Below are 16587 nucleotides of genomic sequence, written 5' to 3' on the forward strand. Positions count from 1 at the left end.
GAAGGCTGCCAGCCTAGCCAGATAGAATTTTGGAGATAATTCTGTCATCTGTAAATATCAATGTAAACCACAGGCTTGTTGTCATAAATGGTAAAAATAGTGTTACATGTGGAACTGGAAAAAAATGTAACAGTGCACTCTACTGACCAAGTAAAGCATTTTGTGACCCTTTGATGTAAACACGACTCTGGACAGTCTAGATGAATGAATTCTTGCTATTGTTTTAAGGCCAGAGTTAATGGCCAGAATTTGCATGCATATATGTCCTTTATTGCTCTGGTTTCTGCCTAGAGGTGAAGAATGTAAATGTAGTTTCTGTTAGCCTAGGAACCCAGGGAAGTGTGAAGAAGAATGTAATGCAAACCTGGGGAAGTATGATGTAATGTGAACCCAGAATGTGATTTTAAAAACAGAGAGAATGAGAGGGCATTAAGCATTTTTGTCTTGACCACCCAACTCGCCAGCACTGTCTTGCTCTATATGTAAGTTTATCTTAGACTTGTGTTTTCTCTTAGAAATAGCTAGAAACTAGAAAGATTAGAAGTGTTTTTCTGTGATATCAGAACTGTACTACTGAATTATTTAAGTATTTCTCTGTGATCTCTGACCTCTTGACTAGCAGTGTGTAGTAAAACATATTGTCTTGGGTTTTGACTATTTGTTATTAAATATTTTTAAACCCTTTCAACTGTGGCTGTTTTTGTAGAGATAATTTCAGCTCTTTAGAGTACTTGCATGCCTTTGGTAAAATTGTACAAAGCCAATCTAATGGCTTTAGCCCTGGGATATACTACCAATTGGATAATAATATTGCACAGTAATAATTGTTCACCCTTTTAAGGGCCTTTGAGTAGTTGATACATATTAGTGGGTGGTAACAGCAAGTACTACCATATAGTCTGGGGAAAAGGGGCACAGCTGGAGAACCTGTGCCAGCCTTCCCAAGGAGTGTCTGTGTGGTTGTATAAACTCTTCTCAGTGTGTGTGTGTGTGTGTGTGTGTGTGTGTGTGTGTGTGTGTGTGTGTGTGTGTGCGTGTGTGTGTGTGTGTGTGTGTGTGTGTGTGTGTGTGTGTGTGTGTGTGTGTGTGTATGTGTGTGTGTGTGTGTGTGTGTGTGTGTGTGTGTGTGTGTGTGTGTGTGTGTGTGTGTGTGTGTGTGTGTGTGTGTGTGTGTGTGTGTGTGTGTGTGTGTGTGTGTGTGTGTGTGTGTGTGTGTGTGTGTGTGTGTGTGTGTGTGTGTGTGTGTGTGTGTGTGTGTGTGTGTGTGTGTGTGTGTGTGTGTGTGTGTCAGCTACTTGGGCAGGAACATGAAGCACTGGTTGGACAGAATGGGTGCTGAAAGTTTTAGCTTGCCCACTAGGCTGAGATCTGGACCATATATCTGTGCCAGTGGGGAGTCTTATTGAGGAACTGAAGAGCAAGACAGCGACCACCCCTGGACTGACTGTGATCTCTGTGTGCTCTTAAGGGAAATTGCACTTTACTATGTGTATTTGTTATCCTTTCCTCCTATATGAGATGCCCCTCACTGGTGTTGGTGGTGAGGATTGAGGCTCATTGATTGCTGGGCCAGGGCACGGGCTTCACAGTGAGGTAATTGCTTTATAATAAGATTGTCTATAAAACAGCTATGTTTTATGAAACAATTCATCACTATGTGAGGCTTTTCCAAGTGCTGCTCTTTATACTCAAACTCTTAAATAACATCACTTCCTCCAACACCCCACAACTACCTCAGGCCCAAATTAATACCATACCTTTCACACTTAAGTCTGTTCCTACCTCTACTATCCAAAAACTTCTAGCCAAACTCAAACCAACCACCCCTGCAGCCAATAACCTTCCTTCCAAATACCTCCAAATTGCATCCACAGCTATAACCTTATCCCATTTCACTTCTACTAAATGGATCCATCACCAAACACAACATTCCATCCCTGTGGAAACCTTATATATCATACCACTCCACAAAGGTGGCCACTCCCTAGAACTTTCCAATTATCGACCAATTGAAATTCTCTCACCCCTCACTAAGATCCTACAAAAATGTATTCATCACCAATCCCTCTCCTATCTCCTCACCAATAACCTGCTCTTCTCAACCCAACATGGATTTCACCCATCCCACAGCACCACCACTGCCCTATTCAAATTCACCAATACTATAATACTATAACTCCCACAGGAATTGAGGTAAATTAATCTCAGTGACCTTCCTAGATTTATCCAAGGCATTCAACACAGTCTCACATAATAAACTATTATCTTGTCTGTCTGACTGCAACCTTAACAACCCCACCCCACTCTAGTTTAAAAGCTATTTAGATAACCACCAACAATCCGTCAAATGGCATAACTCTCTATCTCTCCTACTCCCAACCTCCTTAGGAATGCCACAAGGATCAGTCTCAGTACCCCTTCTTTTTAATATCTTCACAAACTAACTCCACTCAGCTACATCTAAAGCTGACATAGTCCAATATGCTGATGATGCAACTCTCATATGCTCTGCACCCAACATGCAACTTCTCCAACAAAAAACCCAAGAAGCCTCCTCTGAAATAGAGAACTGGCTTAAAAATTCTCAACTCATACTAAATCCCAAAAAAGTACAACTAATGGTATTCCACTCTAATAAAACAAGCAATCTTATCTTCTCTATACTTTCCGCCAACAAATCCCAAATCACCCCTGTCACTGAGGCTAAACTCCTAGGAGTTACCATTGACCAGCAACTCAAATTCACAAAGCACATATCAACAACCATCATTAAAGTCCACAAAAAGCTAGGTTCCCTCTATTGCTGTAAAAGTTATCTAACCACCAAATCTAAAATTGCAGTAGCCAGGATCCACCTCCTAACTACTCTACTTTATGCATCCCCAATTCTAAATAATCTTTACAAAACTGAATTTAATAAATTTTCTATCTGTTACAACAAAATTGTTAGATTCGCTACCAATGCCAAATCATGATCCCACCACTGCCTTTCCCTACAAGCCTTGCACTGGCTTGAATTTCTGAACCTATTAAGGTATCATCAACTCAGCCTACCTTGTCTAATTCTGTACTGTCCCGAGAAACCCCCTGACCTGACTGGCATGCTGAACTTCTACAATTCAAATAGACAAATTCAGTCCTCCAACAAAGCCTTAATTGAAACCATCACATGCAAAAACAACTTCAGGAAATCACTATTTGGAGCAACCTTCCGCCTGACCTCAGACTACAAAATTCCACACCCTCCTTCAAAAGCCTACTTAAAATATACCTCTTCACCAACTATCTTTGCAACCGTAATTGACCCACTGAAGCCTCATCCACTCACTATTTCTACACTCCATCTGTCCTGGGCAAAACAATGTACTCTAACTATAATTATCCATGTGTGAGCAATAACCTATATATGAGTGCATGTATATGTATGTATGTGTATATATATATATATATATATATATATATATATATATATAGACATATATATATATATATATATATATATATATATATATATATATATATATACATACATACTCTTATATGTATATTTGCTTGAATGTATATATGGAAACTTAAACATTTATATACTCTTATTCACTTGTGAAATATCTTGCAATGCTCTACCAGGTTCTTATCTACTCTCACTGTATATTTTGTACACTTATATTTTTAACCAAAAGGGGTAATATCCTCTTATTGTATACTAACTGCTGTAAAGTCTACAATCTGTATGCTACTACTCTGTAATGTCTCTTTTGTAAATTGTTCCTCTCTCTGTAAATTATGGAGTTTTTTCTCCCCAGGACTCTGCTGAAAATGGACACTTGTTTTCCAGTTGGACTATCCTGGCAAACAAATGTTAAATAAATTATAGAAACACATTATTTTCTATACTGAAAATTAATGGAATCAGCAGTTTCATTCCTGTTTAAGCTTAACAGTTTCAACCAATTGCTTTGCTTTCCTTTGCTGTACTTTTTTTCCGTTTGAATTAAAACATTTCTTAATCCATTTGTCAGAAATATCAGCATTCGAGCTACTACATGGAGTTTTCAAGAATGTACGTGCAAGGGCCTGACAGGGAGCTGTGTAGATAACTATGCTTCTTAATAAGATTCTTGTGAAACTCTTACGTATTCACTAAGGTACATTTTCTGCTACTACTATGAATGGCAATAAATCCATATGTTTCATTTCCTGCTAATCTGAACAGCATGATTTGCCATGTCTCATTTTATCAAGCTACAAGTTGTTTCCTGTTCTTTTGTCTTGCCCAATACATGTTGCCTCATAGATGAAGTGTAATTAATTTTGAAGTGATGATTAGTAATTTACTCATCATTTCATTCATCCATGCAGGAAGAATAATATTATTATTCATTGTAGTAGTATATGTAGGCAGTGGTACAAGCTTGTTATAGTCAGCAAACAATTGACACGCATGTGGCTTTAAAACAGTCACAACAAAACATGTCAGAGAAAGGCTCATGTTATAATTATTTGAGAGTAATAATAGAAGCGACACTGTTGCTTACCCAGTATTGAATCTAACAAAAGGATGAGGCGTGGTACCAGTTTTACAAAGAAAACTACTGAATATATTTAGGTCTGTAATACTGGTCAGGTGAAACCTCAAACATAACACTTTGTATCAGGAAGCAATGTTGATCACTCTTAACACTGTGGCAGGAAATGAACCTTAATCTGGGTGATATAAGTGGTGTTTTCTGCTTTTGATTGAATAAAGGAGATACGTTATCTGATGCCATGAGTTTCAAATGACTCTTCAGTTAGCTGCCTTATATAAAGAAATTATTTATTTTATTTGCTTAATCAAAGTTGACTACTCAAGGCACCCTTGTGGGAAGATTTATTGGAACAAAATAGCAGATTACATATGGGATTATGATCAGGTCTGAGATCATAACAAACTTATTAAGTTTGAGATATGGATGCCATAAAATTCACTTCAAGAGCAACAAAGGCCCAAAATGAGGGACAGATTGTAACTATTGTTCTTATAGACTTAGTAGACTTAGGAAGTGGTTAAAATTGCAGGTTTTGCATTAGTGTGCATTTTCTGAAGGATATAAAATCTGAAATTCAAATGTAATTTAGTAAATGTAATACTCAATGATTTGCTGATAAACCACAAATGTAATGAGGAACAGACCAAGACATACATTCTGCAAAACTCTGGACAATTCAGAGGTATGTTTGAATCTCATTTATTAGGTCTAGCTGACTGACCAGAGCTTTAATTCTCACTATATTATATTTGCTGGAAGAAATGGTGACCTCAGAGTAAATCATAACATAGAGAAGGGTGCTATCGATATCACCCAACATGGGGTGGGATACAGACTAAAATATTATCAAAAGTCCCATTTAACTACAAGGATTTGGTCCTGGGTGGGACATATCATATTTCTCCCAAAAAACATGCAATAATGTTCCCACCAGCCTGAAAGTACATGGTGCGATTTTTGTGCCAGTCTCTCAAGTTGCATCAGATTCTTTTATATTTATCAGTAGGAATGTCACATACGGTAGATACAGTAGGACAGCACTTCTTGATGTCCTTTCTGAGCTGGGGTTGGGAATGACATGAGTCTGTAGTGCTAGACAACATGGTTATTTTCTATTGTCAGTTTTGAAGAAATAGTCCTGGAAATGCTTGACTGTCCTATCATGTAAATAAGAGGGCAATAGCTGGATTTAATTTTGTTTCATGTCGTGTCACATGTTCCAAAGGTTGGGGACATAGTTGCAGTTAATTATGATTGGGACTGCATGTGAGTGTGAGTGTGTGTGTGTGTGTGTGTGTGTGTGTGTGTGTGTGTGTGTGTGTGTGTGTGTGTGTGTGTGTAGGAAGTTATGCACTATTTTTAACAGAGTGCAGATACTGGACTCATTCAGATTTGTTGCGAACTATCATAAACATTTGACATTGTCTAAAGAGAGTATTTTGATAATACTGTTTCCAGTATGTCAAGCTTTGGATTCATTACTGTGTAAAGAACAAAGATTATGGAATAGCACGTCTTCATAGGTTCATAGGTTCATAGGTAGGTACTAGGCTATCGGCCCAAGGGCCTACATAAGTCTAGCCAGCAAGGTACCATAGCTTACGCCACCCAAGAAAGTTATTTTCCTGTGCCACTGTCCAGCAGAGACACAGAAGTGATCCCTGGGGTGTATTTCCTATTTCCCATCCACTCATCAAGATTTTTCTTGAAGAGTGCTAATGATGAACTTTGCTTGACATAGATGGGTAGCTTGTTCCAGAGTATAGGAAGTCTCTGGGACAGGAATCTATCCCTCCAGCATGTCTTGTTTATTGTGGTGACAAGGTTTAGGTCACTAGAGCGTGTAGCTTGGAGGGATTGGGATTTCTTTAGGTGTAGCATGTCCAACAGCTCTGGGTTTGACAAAGCTTTATATGTTAGGCAGAGATCACCTTGGAGTAGGCGATATGCTATGGAGTAAAGCTGGAGTTTTTTGAGGTGGTCAGTGTAGGGCATTTGTTTGAGGTCAGTAATCCTCTTTGTGGGTCTAATGAGTGACGAGTAGAGGGGAACAATGACCTCTTTTTTCCTGGATGAGAACCCTTTTAGGATGAGGTGTGCCACGTAGAAGGACTTCCTGACTACTGTGGCAATGTGACTATCAAAGGAGAGACTATTGTCCACCTGGGTCCCAAGGTCTCTTATCACGCATTCGGTGTTAAGTAGATTGCTGCCTATGGGGTAGTTCATGGGTACAGAGTTGTTGCCAGAGGGGATGACACTGCACTTTTTGGCATTGAGCTTGAGGCTATGGCTCTGACACCAGGCATCTGTCTCAGTGAGGCCCTCCTCTAGGATGTCCACATCATTTGGGGACTTGACTATGGCTCCTAGTTTGCAGTCATCTGCGAACTTCATTAGCCAGAGGCCTTCTGTGTTAGGCTGCACTTCAGAAAAGTAGATACCAAACAGGAGAGGTCCCAGGATGGAACCCTTTGGCACTCCACTTGTCACTGCCTTGAGGTCAGATTTGGAGTCTGCAACTTGTACATTGTGGGTTCTGTCAGTGAGCCAGTTGGCAACCCATCTTGTGACGTAGGGTTGTATACCTAGTTTAGTGAGTTTAGCTATAATTCCAGAATGGGGGATGGCGTTGAAAGCCTTGGCGAGGTCAAGATAGGCTGTGTGAACCACCTTACCCTCATCCACGGCTTTGGTGACTGCCTCAAAGAAGTTGATCAGGTTCAGGAGGCATGATCTGCCTTTCACAAACCCGAACTGGGTGGGATCCAGAGTTTGGAGGTTACCAATGTCTTTGTTTATGAGTTCCATGATGAGACATTCCATAGCCTTGCAGACCAGGCTCGTCAGGCTAATAGGTCGATAGTTCCCGGGATCAGTGGTGGCTCCCCCTTTGTGGAGTGGGATAACTGTTGCTGTGCACCATTCAGTGGGCACAAAGTCTGATGCAAGGCTATTATTGAACATGGTGCTTAAGTGGAGAGCCAGTTTGTTCTGAAGTCTGTGTAAAACACAGCCTGGGATGTTATCCAGTCCCATGGATGCTGTGTTTTTTGCTTTAGAGAGTAGAGCTTTTACCTGCATAGTTGTGATTACAGGGACTCTGCATTCTTCCTGTATAGATATGGGCCCTTTAGGGGGTGAGAGGGGGGGTAAAGTTAGCACTGAAATGATCTGCCAGGATGTTGGCAATATCAGTTGGTTCTGTAATTTTCGTACCTTTGTGCTGTAACTTAGAGCAGATCTGGGTGTTGCCATCTAGATTCTTGACATAGCTATAGAATGCTTTGTGGTTGTCCTTGGATTTATTGGCAATTTTGTTTTTGTAGCTAGCTTTGGAGGATCTTATAAGGGATTTTAGCTTCTTACTGAGGCTGACTAGGGAGCTCCTCCACTCATGGGATTTTACTCTCTTTTGCAACAGTTTCTTCCTTCTGTTGTACAGTTTGTTTATGGCAGGGGACCACCAGATTGGCTTTCTTTTTTTGGAGGATAGCGTCTTGGTTCTGCTTGGGATAGAACGATCCATGCACTTCTGTAAGTGCTTATAGAGTGCATTTGTGTAGGATTCAGCAGTTGTAACTGTATTGTCCATCTGCACGGGTGTCATAAAGCTGGAAAATGATGGTGGGCTGCCTCTTGGCCATGTAAACAGTATTCAAACATTCCAGGAGCGAGACATATGCTAATTAACCATGTGGTCTCCCAGGGAAATGCCTGCAGTAAGACATTTACAGTCATGTGATTGTAAGAATCATTCCACTACATAAATTAACACATCCACTCGTGTGCACTTGTGTTAATGAACACAGTCAAAAGCTTGTGTTCACCCATTGTGGTAGAGGTAAGTGCCAGTGAGTTTAGCTGACAGGTGGTGTAGTGGTTGTGTGTACATGTATGTACATATGTTGGGGTTGCATTTATGAGTATATAGGTTCATAGGTTCATACTAGGCTATCTGCCCTAGGGCATTTATAAGCCTAGCCAGAGTGTGTTTGGCTTTCGCCACCCATTTTAAATGAATTTTGCTATGCCCTTTTTCCAGGTTAGTATACTGTGCCTCTGTCTAACAGTGACACAGAAGTGATACCTGGGGTAAACCTACGATTTCCCATCCACTCATCAAGATTCCTCTTGAAGAGAGTCAATGAGGGACTCTACCTAACCTGGACTGGGATTTTATTCCAGAGTGAAGGGAGCCTCTGGGTTATGAATCTGAACCTCCAGCATGTCCTATTTATTTCAGTGCTGAGGTTCAAGTCTCTCGAGCGCGTAGCTCGATGGGATTTGGATTTTCTGAGGTGCAGCATGTCCATTAATTCTGGGTTGGACATGGCTTTATACGTCAGGCACAGATTGCCTCTGAGCAGGCGGTATGCCACTGAGTAGAGCTGGAGTTTCTTTAACCGGGCAGCATATGGCATCTGTTTGAGCCCTTTGATCCTCTTGGTGAGGTACTTTTGGGGTCTTTCCAATTGCTGCAGGTGTCTGGTAAGGTACATCCCAAAAGGGGCATTGTACTCAATTATGGGCCTAATGAGGGATGAGTAAAGAGGCACGATGACCTCCCCTGATCTAGATGTGAATCCCTTCATGATTAGGTGGGCTATGTAAAATGTTTTTCTAACCACTTTGGCCACGTGGTTGTCAAATGAGAGATTGCTATCAACTTGGGTCCCCAGGTCCCTAATTACTTCTTCCGTACTTAATGGATTACTACCTATGTGATAATTTGTGGGCACTTTGTTTTTGCCAAAGGGGATGACTATACACTTTTTGGCGTTTAGCTTGAGGCCATGGCTCTGGCACCAGTTGTCTGTTTCTATGAGGCCCTTTTGTAGGATGCTTGTGTCGGCTGGAGAGTCGATTATGGCACCTAGTTTGCAGTCATCTGTGAACTTGGTCAGCCACAGTCCTTCCGTGTTGGCCTGTACCTCCGAGAAATATATACCGAACAAGAGAGGTCCCAGGACTGAGCCTTGTGGGACGCCACTTGTAACTGGTTTGGAGTCTGACATGGTTCCAGCAATTCTAACCATGTGGGTTCTGTCCTTGAGCCAGTTTGCAACCCATCTAGTGACATAGGGGTTTATATTTAAGCTGGTGAGCTTATCTATAATGCCCGAGTGGGGTATTGTATCGAAGGCTTTTGCGAGGTCCAGGTAGGCTGTGTGGACCACCTTCCCCTCATCAATGGCCTTGGTGACTGTTTCAAAGAAATCGACCAGGTTTAAATATGTGTAAATATGTGTCTGCCTGGGTGGTTGCAGTAGGGAGATTAGTTAGGGGATTAGTAGGGTAGATGTGTGTGTGTGTGTGTGTGTGTGTGTGTGTGTGTGTGTGTGTGTGTGTGTGTGCGTGTGCGTGTGTGTGTGTGTGTGCGTGTGTGTGTGTGTGTGTGTGTGTGTGTGTGTGTGTGTGTGTGTGTGTGTGTGTGTGTGTCTGTGTGTGTGTGTGTGTGTGTGCGTGTGCATGTGCATGTGTGTGTGTGTGTGTGTGTGTGTGCGTGTGCGTGTGCGTGTGTGTGTGTGTGTATTTATACTCATGAATGTGTGAATGTACATGTGTCAGAGAGCTGTCACACTTCCACAGTCCGCTAGTTGAATGAGCAAATTCTGCAATATCGGGGTAGTTGGGAACACTAGACACCAGGCATATGTGTAATGTCATGCCATATTGGGTGCCATGAGGTAAGTAAAGTAAAGTAAATATTACCTAAAACTGAAAAAAATGTAAAGAAAGGGCGAGAAGACTTCAAACCTTGCACCCTTGTCACAGGAAAGAGCAGCATTTAGCCACTGCACTGACTACAAAGTTACTATGGTAGCATTTGTTTCACATAATAAGTACAACATTCTAATCTCTGACATTATTCAAGAGCTACACCAGTTTGTAAGTTACAAGGGAAGAGGCAGCTATAATGCATACCTCTCAACCTTGTAGCACAAGAAATCTGGACAAAGCCAGAATTAATGGGGCAGAAAAGACCCCTAATAAGGGATTTATTTCAATAATTTCTCTTATAAAGTTAGAACATTCCTAGAATACCAGCTTTTGCATTAGCATACATTTAATGAATGACATGAAGTCTAAAACTCAAATTTCCATCATTATTTGCAAGCTATGGTCCTCAATGATTTGCCAAAAAACAGAAATTTTATGAGGAACAGAAGACAAATATGAGGCTAACATCTGGACATTCTGCAAACATTTGGATAGTTAAGAGACTTGTCTAAATCAGGGACAGTTGAAAAGTATGGGGAGGTGTCCGGCGTGGGGGGGGGGGTCTTCAGAAAAATGTCTGGAGGAACACTAGATGACACCAGGGAGAATTTTTGAAATGTCACTCAGAGTCACTTATGAAGTTAATAGAGCAACTGCTATGCAGTTTCAATACAATATGAAGTATGAAACTCTAATGTCTGGCATTACTGACTGACTATAATCATCTGTGATTTATGGGGGGGGATATAAAATGAGGCATCAGGGATGTTCTGCAACTCAGGGATGGGTACAGGTTATATCACTGTGTGCGTGTGTATTTGTGTGTATGTTTCAGTGTGCCCATGTGTGGCAGAGTTAAAGGGAGAGTGGTGCCCATGTTAACTATTGCAAGAAAGTGATGATTAACACAGTAGTAAACGATGACATACAGATTAGCTGATAATGAGGTCTTTCCTCATTGCAGTTACCATGTCTCTTAATCACAAATCTCACCATCATGTAAACAGCCCCATTTTGCAGCAGATATAGCTGTCAGTTTTGGGGGTTCTTTCTTAAAACCTTTAGATAAGACAAAATCATCCTACTACCAATGTTTGAGTGCACCTTTGCTACAACACCTTAAATTCTACACCAAACACAACTGTGTTTCAGCCACCCTTTCCCAAATATGTAAGTTCATATTCTTTGTTGACAGCAAAATGCATCAGTTAGCTTCTAAAAAAAACAACTAATTCTACTCTCCATATTTCTCTACAAATTAGTTAAGCAAAGTGCAAAATTGCATGCCTTCCCCTGTTCTCCAAATTTATAGTGAAGTCCATCCCTTAAAATTTAAGAACAATGAGACCAGTTTAATTTTGAAAAGACTTTCACTTACCACTGCTACAGATGAGAAAGCTTTCTCCACATTGAAACCTGCAAGCTGAAATAACTTGCACAGAGAAGCCAAGCAACAAATAATTCGTGCAGTACTCCCAACAGGATCAGGGAGTACTTTCAAAATAAATACAATTGAAAATATTTTGGAGACCCAGGTTAAGCAATGCAGCGTTGCACCAATTAAAAGAAAAACGATAGTCTTGTGGGTGCGTAACTTATCTATTAAGCTTGAGAGTACATTACTTATCTATTTATATGTACTGGATTGTTGTCATTTATTATATTTATATTTCATCCAACTTTTCTTGGACTAATAATATAATTCACATTTACACATTCTTGTTTAATATAATTTATGTAATTTTCTATTTAATTTTATGTATAAATTCTGCTCCAGTGGAGTCTGGATCACAGCTGAAAAGGTCTTTTGGGTGAGCCCACATACCTTGTCAAAAATGTATAAATCGATAATGAAATAAAAGAAGGCAGAATAGAAGAACAATGTGAAAGATATACAACAGTTTATTGTTGTTGTTGTTGTTGTTGTTGCTGGTCTTTCGGCTTTTCCCGGTTAGGGATCGCCACAGCGGAACTCCGGTCCGCTAATGATTGGCAGTAGATTTTCATGAACGCCGAGGTGCCAGCTTGACATCCAACCTTCAATGAAGGCACGCCCTTATGCATGTCTTTCGAATGCCACCCAACCGCGGGGAGGACATGCAGACTCCACACAGAAGGCACTCCGTGCACTCCAGCTGACAATCGAATGGGAGAACCTCTTGCTGTGAGGTGACAACACTACCGCTGCACCAAGAAAGAAAATCCATAAAAGAATAAGTACAAATTAAAACAGGACAGAGGGTCAACAGGCAGAATAAGAATAGACCAAACTGAGAAAAGGATTGCCAGTTCAGTTATGAAGGATGATACCAAGTTTATCAAGTAGGGAAGATAGAAAATAAAGAGGAAGAAAATGGTACTGGACAAAATGGTTGACAACCACAACATACACTAAATCCTTTACAATGTCAGTGGTGCTCCAGGTAGCACATGCATCTTTGGTGTAGAAGGTTGTGGGTTTTATTCCAACATGAGGTTGACAAAATATCAGCCTTTGTGACATGGAAAGCTGTGTAGATGCAGCAGTTGCTACAGACTCAGCTATTACAGCAGCAATAGTGATATTTTCAATACTATAGGCAGCAAATGAATCAAACCCACAGGTGTTGAGGCCAGGCTCATAACATTCAGAGGAGTGAAAGATCTGTGTCTACATACACACCACCCATTCCTGATGTCCCTCCACCTGAAAGAAAAATGCTGCCAGACACAGAAAAGAATAAAATGAAAATAAATAAGTAAAATGCATTATTCTATACTTTGGGAAGTCATCTACCCCACCGGATTACTACAATGACAATACACTCCAAAGAGTTGACCCTTTAATTTGGGATTTGAAACTTATGTGGACAGTGGCCTAACGTTTGACTGACATGTATCAGTTGTTGTAAGAAAATCCTCCTATATTGCATAGCTTATAAACAAAAGGATTGTGTCTAGATCTATGGATGTCATTGTCCCCTTTACTCAGCCGTCATTAGGACAGCCATTGAATATATATCCCCTTTGTCTCATATCTGTCAAAAAACATGCAACAAATGGAATGACCACAGAGAAACCAAACCTTACTAAAAGGATACAAGGCCTGAAAAACATGTCCTACATGGACTGATGTTAAGTCCTGTTACTATACTCGGTATCCTATAGATGACAAAGAGGTGACCTGTGTCTGGCATACAAGGCATCCTCTGACCCATTACTGATGGATTTACTCCACATCAGCAAGTCAAATGGCATCAGAAATACTCAGTCTAAGGACCTAAACATCTTCTGCAACATCACCAGAATGGTTTGGAGGGACAAGTATATTTCACAAAAGATAATGTTGCTGTGGAACAGACTCCCTATCCACATAAATGCTAATCCCTGTCCATTTTCAAGCACAACTTAGATCTATGGATGGGAAACAGAATATTTACACCAGGACTTTCACCATACATGGACAAATGCAGCTCCTAAATGCTTTATCTCATGTATGGCCCCCTTCAAATTATCTATGGTATGATCCTAGTTATTCTCCTTCAGGGTAATGCATAATTATTGACCATGAGATGGGTAAGGTCAATCTATAAACAAACGGGATAAGTTATTTCTAGCACAAAAAGGGAAACTGGCTAGGTTTAAAATGGCCAGCAAGGGCAGCTAGCCTAATATTAACCTATGAACCTATAAACCTAAGAAATTCTGCATCCATGATATATGATATAACTGCCACATTTGGTATGTGTGCTGTCTCAAATGAGTCATGGTCGTGTTGGCTAACATCAGGTATTTTTGTCACTGCAAACAAAATGCCATCACATGTTTGAATGAAACAAAACTAAGAAAGTGCTCCGTACTGCAGATAAAGAAAGCCACCAAAATCTGTAAAAGATATACAAACCTGATCTTTAAGGTAACATCTGAGATACAAATTTAGGGTATCAAGTGAATATGGAGAATTGCATTAGGTGTTAGCAGCACCATTTCACTGGTTGCATCCTTCTTTTTTCTTCCTGCAGTTATTGGGGATAAATAAATTATTACAGGTACATAAGTAAGCAGCCAGTCTGCAGACCATTATGAGACTAGTCAATAACCCCTCTTCTTAAGTTCCCTGCAGCCTTCGGAAGGCAATGCAAGATAGACCTGTGCAGATTCTGAGACCATCCATCCAATTTTCTAGGTTTACCTTAAAGATGGAAAGGGTGCTACTCCCCTTGCCACAAAGTGGAAGTTTGTTCCAAAGGTGAGGATATGTTGGGATCTGTCATGCCAACATGTCTTATCTGTTAATGACAGTTTAGTTCCTGCCTCGATTATGAATAAATAAACTGATAGCTTGGATTCAAGGTGAGCTTGTACAATGATCATAGCAAATTAAAATAAATGGCAAAATCTTATCTTAACCTTGAGTAAGTAGTACTGATGCTTGTTGATAAAGAATACAGAGGTCAGAGTGTTTAGGAAGTTATAATGGTGAGCCTTAAATGCAGGGATGAAGTACTGTCTTATTTTGTTCAAACTTCCCAGGGTGATATTGCATTTTAATGGTAGCATCTCTTCTTCAGGTGAAAGACTGTGATGTAAAATAGAATTAAGGTATCTGATTTCATTGGAGTGTGGGGCTGTGCTAATTCACTTTGTTATAATGAGTTTGGTGGAGTGCAGGTTGTTATAATGGCAGGAAAAAGACTGTATAGAGTTTTGCGTTTATTTTAAGAGTAAGCCTAGAAAACATTTTTATTTTTTTTCCATAATAAATCTTTATTGTTATATTATTTTCATACACAAGTAAAAACAAACACAACATTTTAAAGAAAAAAATACAAAACAAACGACTACTAACTAATATCACTAACCATCACACCAAACAAATATACAATATTTACAAGAATGCTTCCATGTAAAACATTAAGAATAGAGGAAAAACAAAAAGTAATTAATAACATTTCCAGTAATATACGGTTTAAATACAAAGTTCTCTCCAAGCAAATAAATAAGTGTGAATACCTTCAAGTTAAAAGTATTATGCTAATATAATATGAAATATCTGTTCCCAAATTTTGGGGTTATTAATGTTTTTATTATGCAGACTTAAAAGAAGTTTATAAGCTAATATATGCCTTTTTGCCAAAACTCTAAAGTTTTCCCAAGATGTTTTAGATGGGTCTAACCAATTAGTGGCTATATAAAGCTTCATTAACAGAAAAATATTAATATATATAATACTTTGTGATCTAGGGAGTTCTTTCGGGGGAATATGTAGAATCGTAAATTTCCATGACAACGTTGTACTTTGGTAACCCATCTTCTGAAGTTGAATCTTAAGGGAATTCCAAAGCTTATATATGCATTTACAGCTCCAGAACATATGAAGAAGATCAGCCATTTGATTTTTACAGTATGGACAAGTTGGAGAATTTTTAGAATTAAATTTATGCAGGGTGAGGCGTGTATAATATGTATTATTCCATATCATCAACTCGGTATACATCAATTTTTGAAGAGAAGTAGATTTGATAGTCAGGTCAATTGCTTTTAACATATTACTTTTGTCTGTCACTAAAATTTTTTCTTCCCAATAGTTGGATAACAGAATTTTATCATGAAATTTAAATTCTTTAATTAATTTATTTGTTGTTGTTATATATTTAATATCCTGTTGGAGGGCTTGCCACAACTCAAAGCATTTATTAACATTTTCATCTTCAGGTTTAAAATTTATAAAGTAGCTCATAGCAACTTCTCTAATTTGTCTCAAAATAACAAGATAATTTTTAGGTAAGTTAAATTCTTGTCTTATTTGATTGGCCGACCAGTCCAGATATTTGTATATATCAAAGTTAAATTAACTATTAGTGGAAACTTTTTAATATCAATTAATTGATTGTTCAATTTTAAATTAGGATTCCTATGAAAGGGTTGAAAAACCATCATATACTGAACCAGATCCAAAGATTGAAATAAATCTTGTATAGATAATATGTTTGTTTTAATGTGTTCAATAATCCCATAAATTTTCAAAGTATCTTTACATAAAAAGGTATTGCTTTATGATTAATGTTTAACTTTAAAATATATTTATAATTCAAAATCACCCAAGTTGGTGTCCACTTGGTACTAGTTGTATCATAGTTGGCAATTCTTAGAATTCTATTAGAGTTCACGATTAGGTAGTACAATTCGAAATTAGGCAACTCCAATCCTCCTTTATTTTTTGGGGTCATTAATTTATCATAAGATATCCTGGGTTTTTTTGGTTCCCAAATGAATTTAGCCAATTCATTATGAATTTTTTTAAAAAATGTCTTCGAAAGTATTAATTGGGCTGACCTAAAAATATAAAGTAATC

Source organism: Protopterus annectens, chromosome 1.part1 (assembly GCF_019279795.1).
Source record: "Protopterus annectens isolate FY-2018-M chromosome 1.part1, PAN1.0, whole genome shotgun sequence".
NCBI classification, from domain to species: domain Eukaryota; kingdom Metazoa; phylum Chordata; order Ceratodontiformes; family Protopteridae; genus Protopterus; species Protopterus annectens.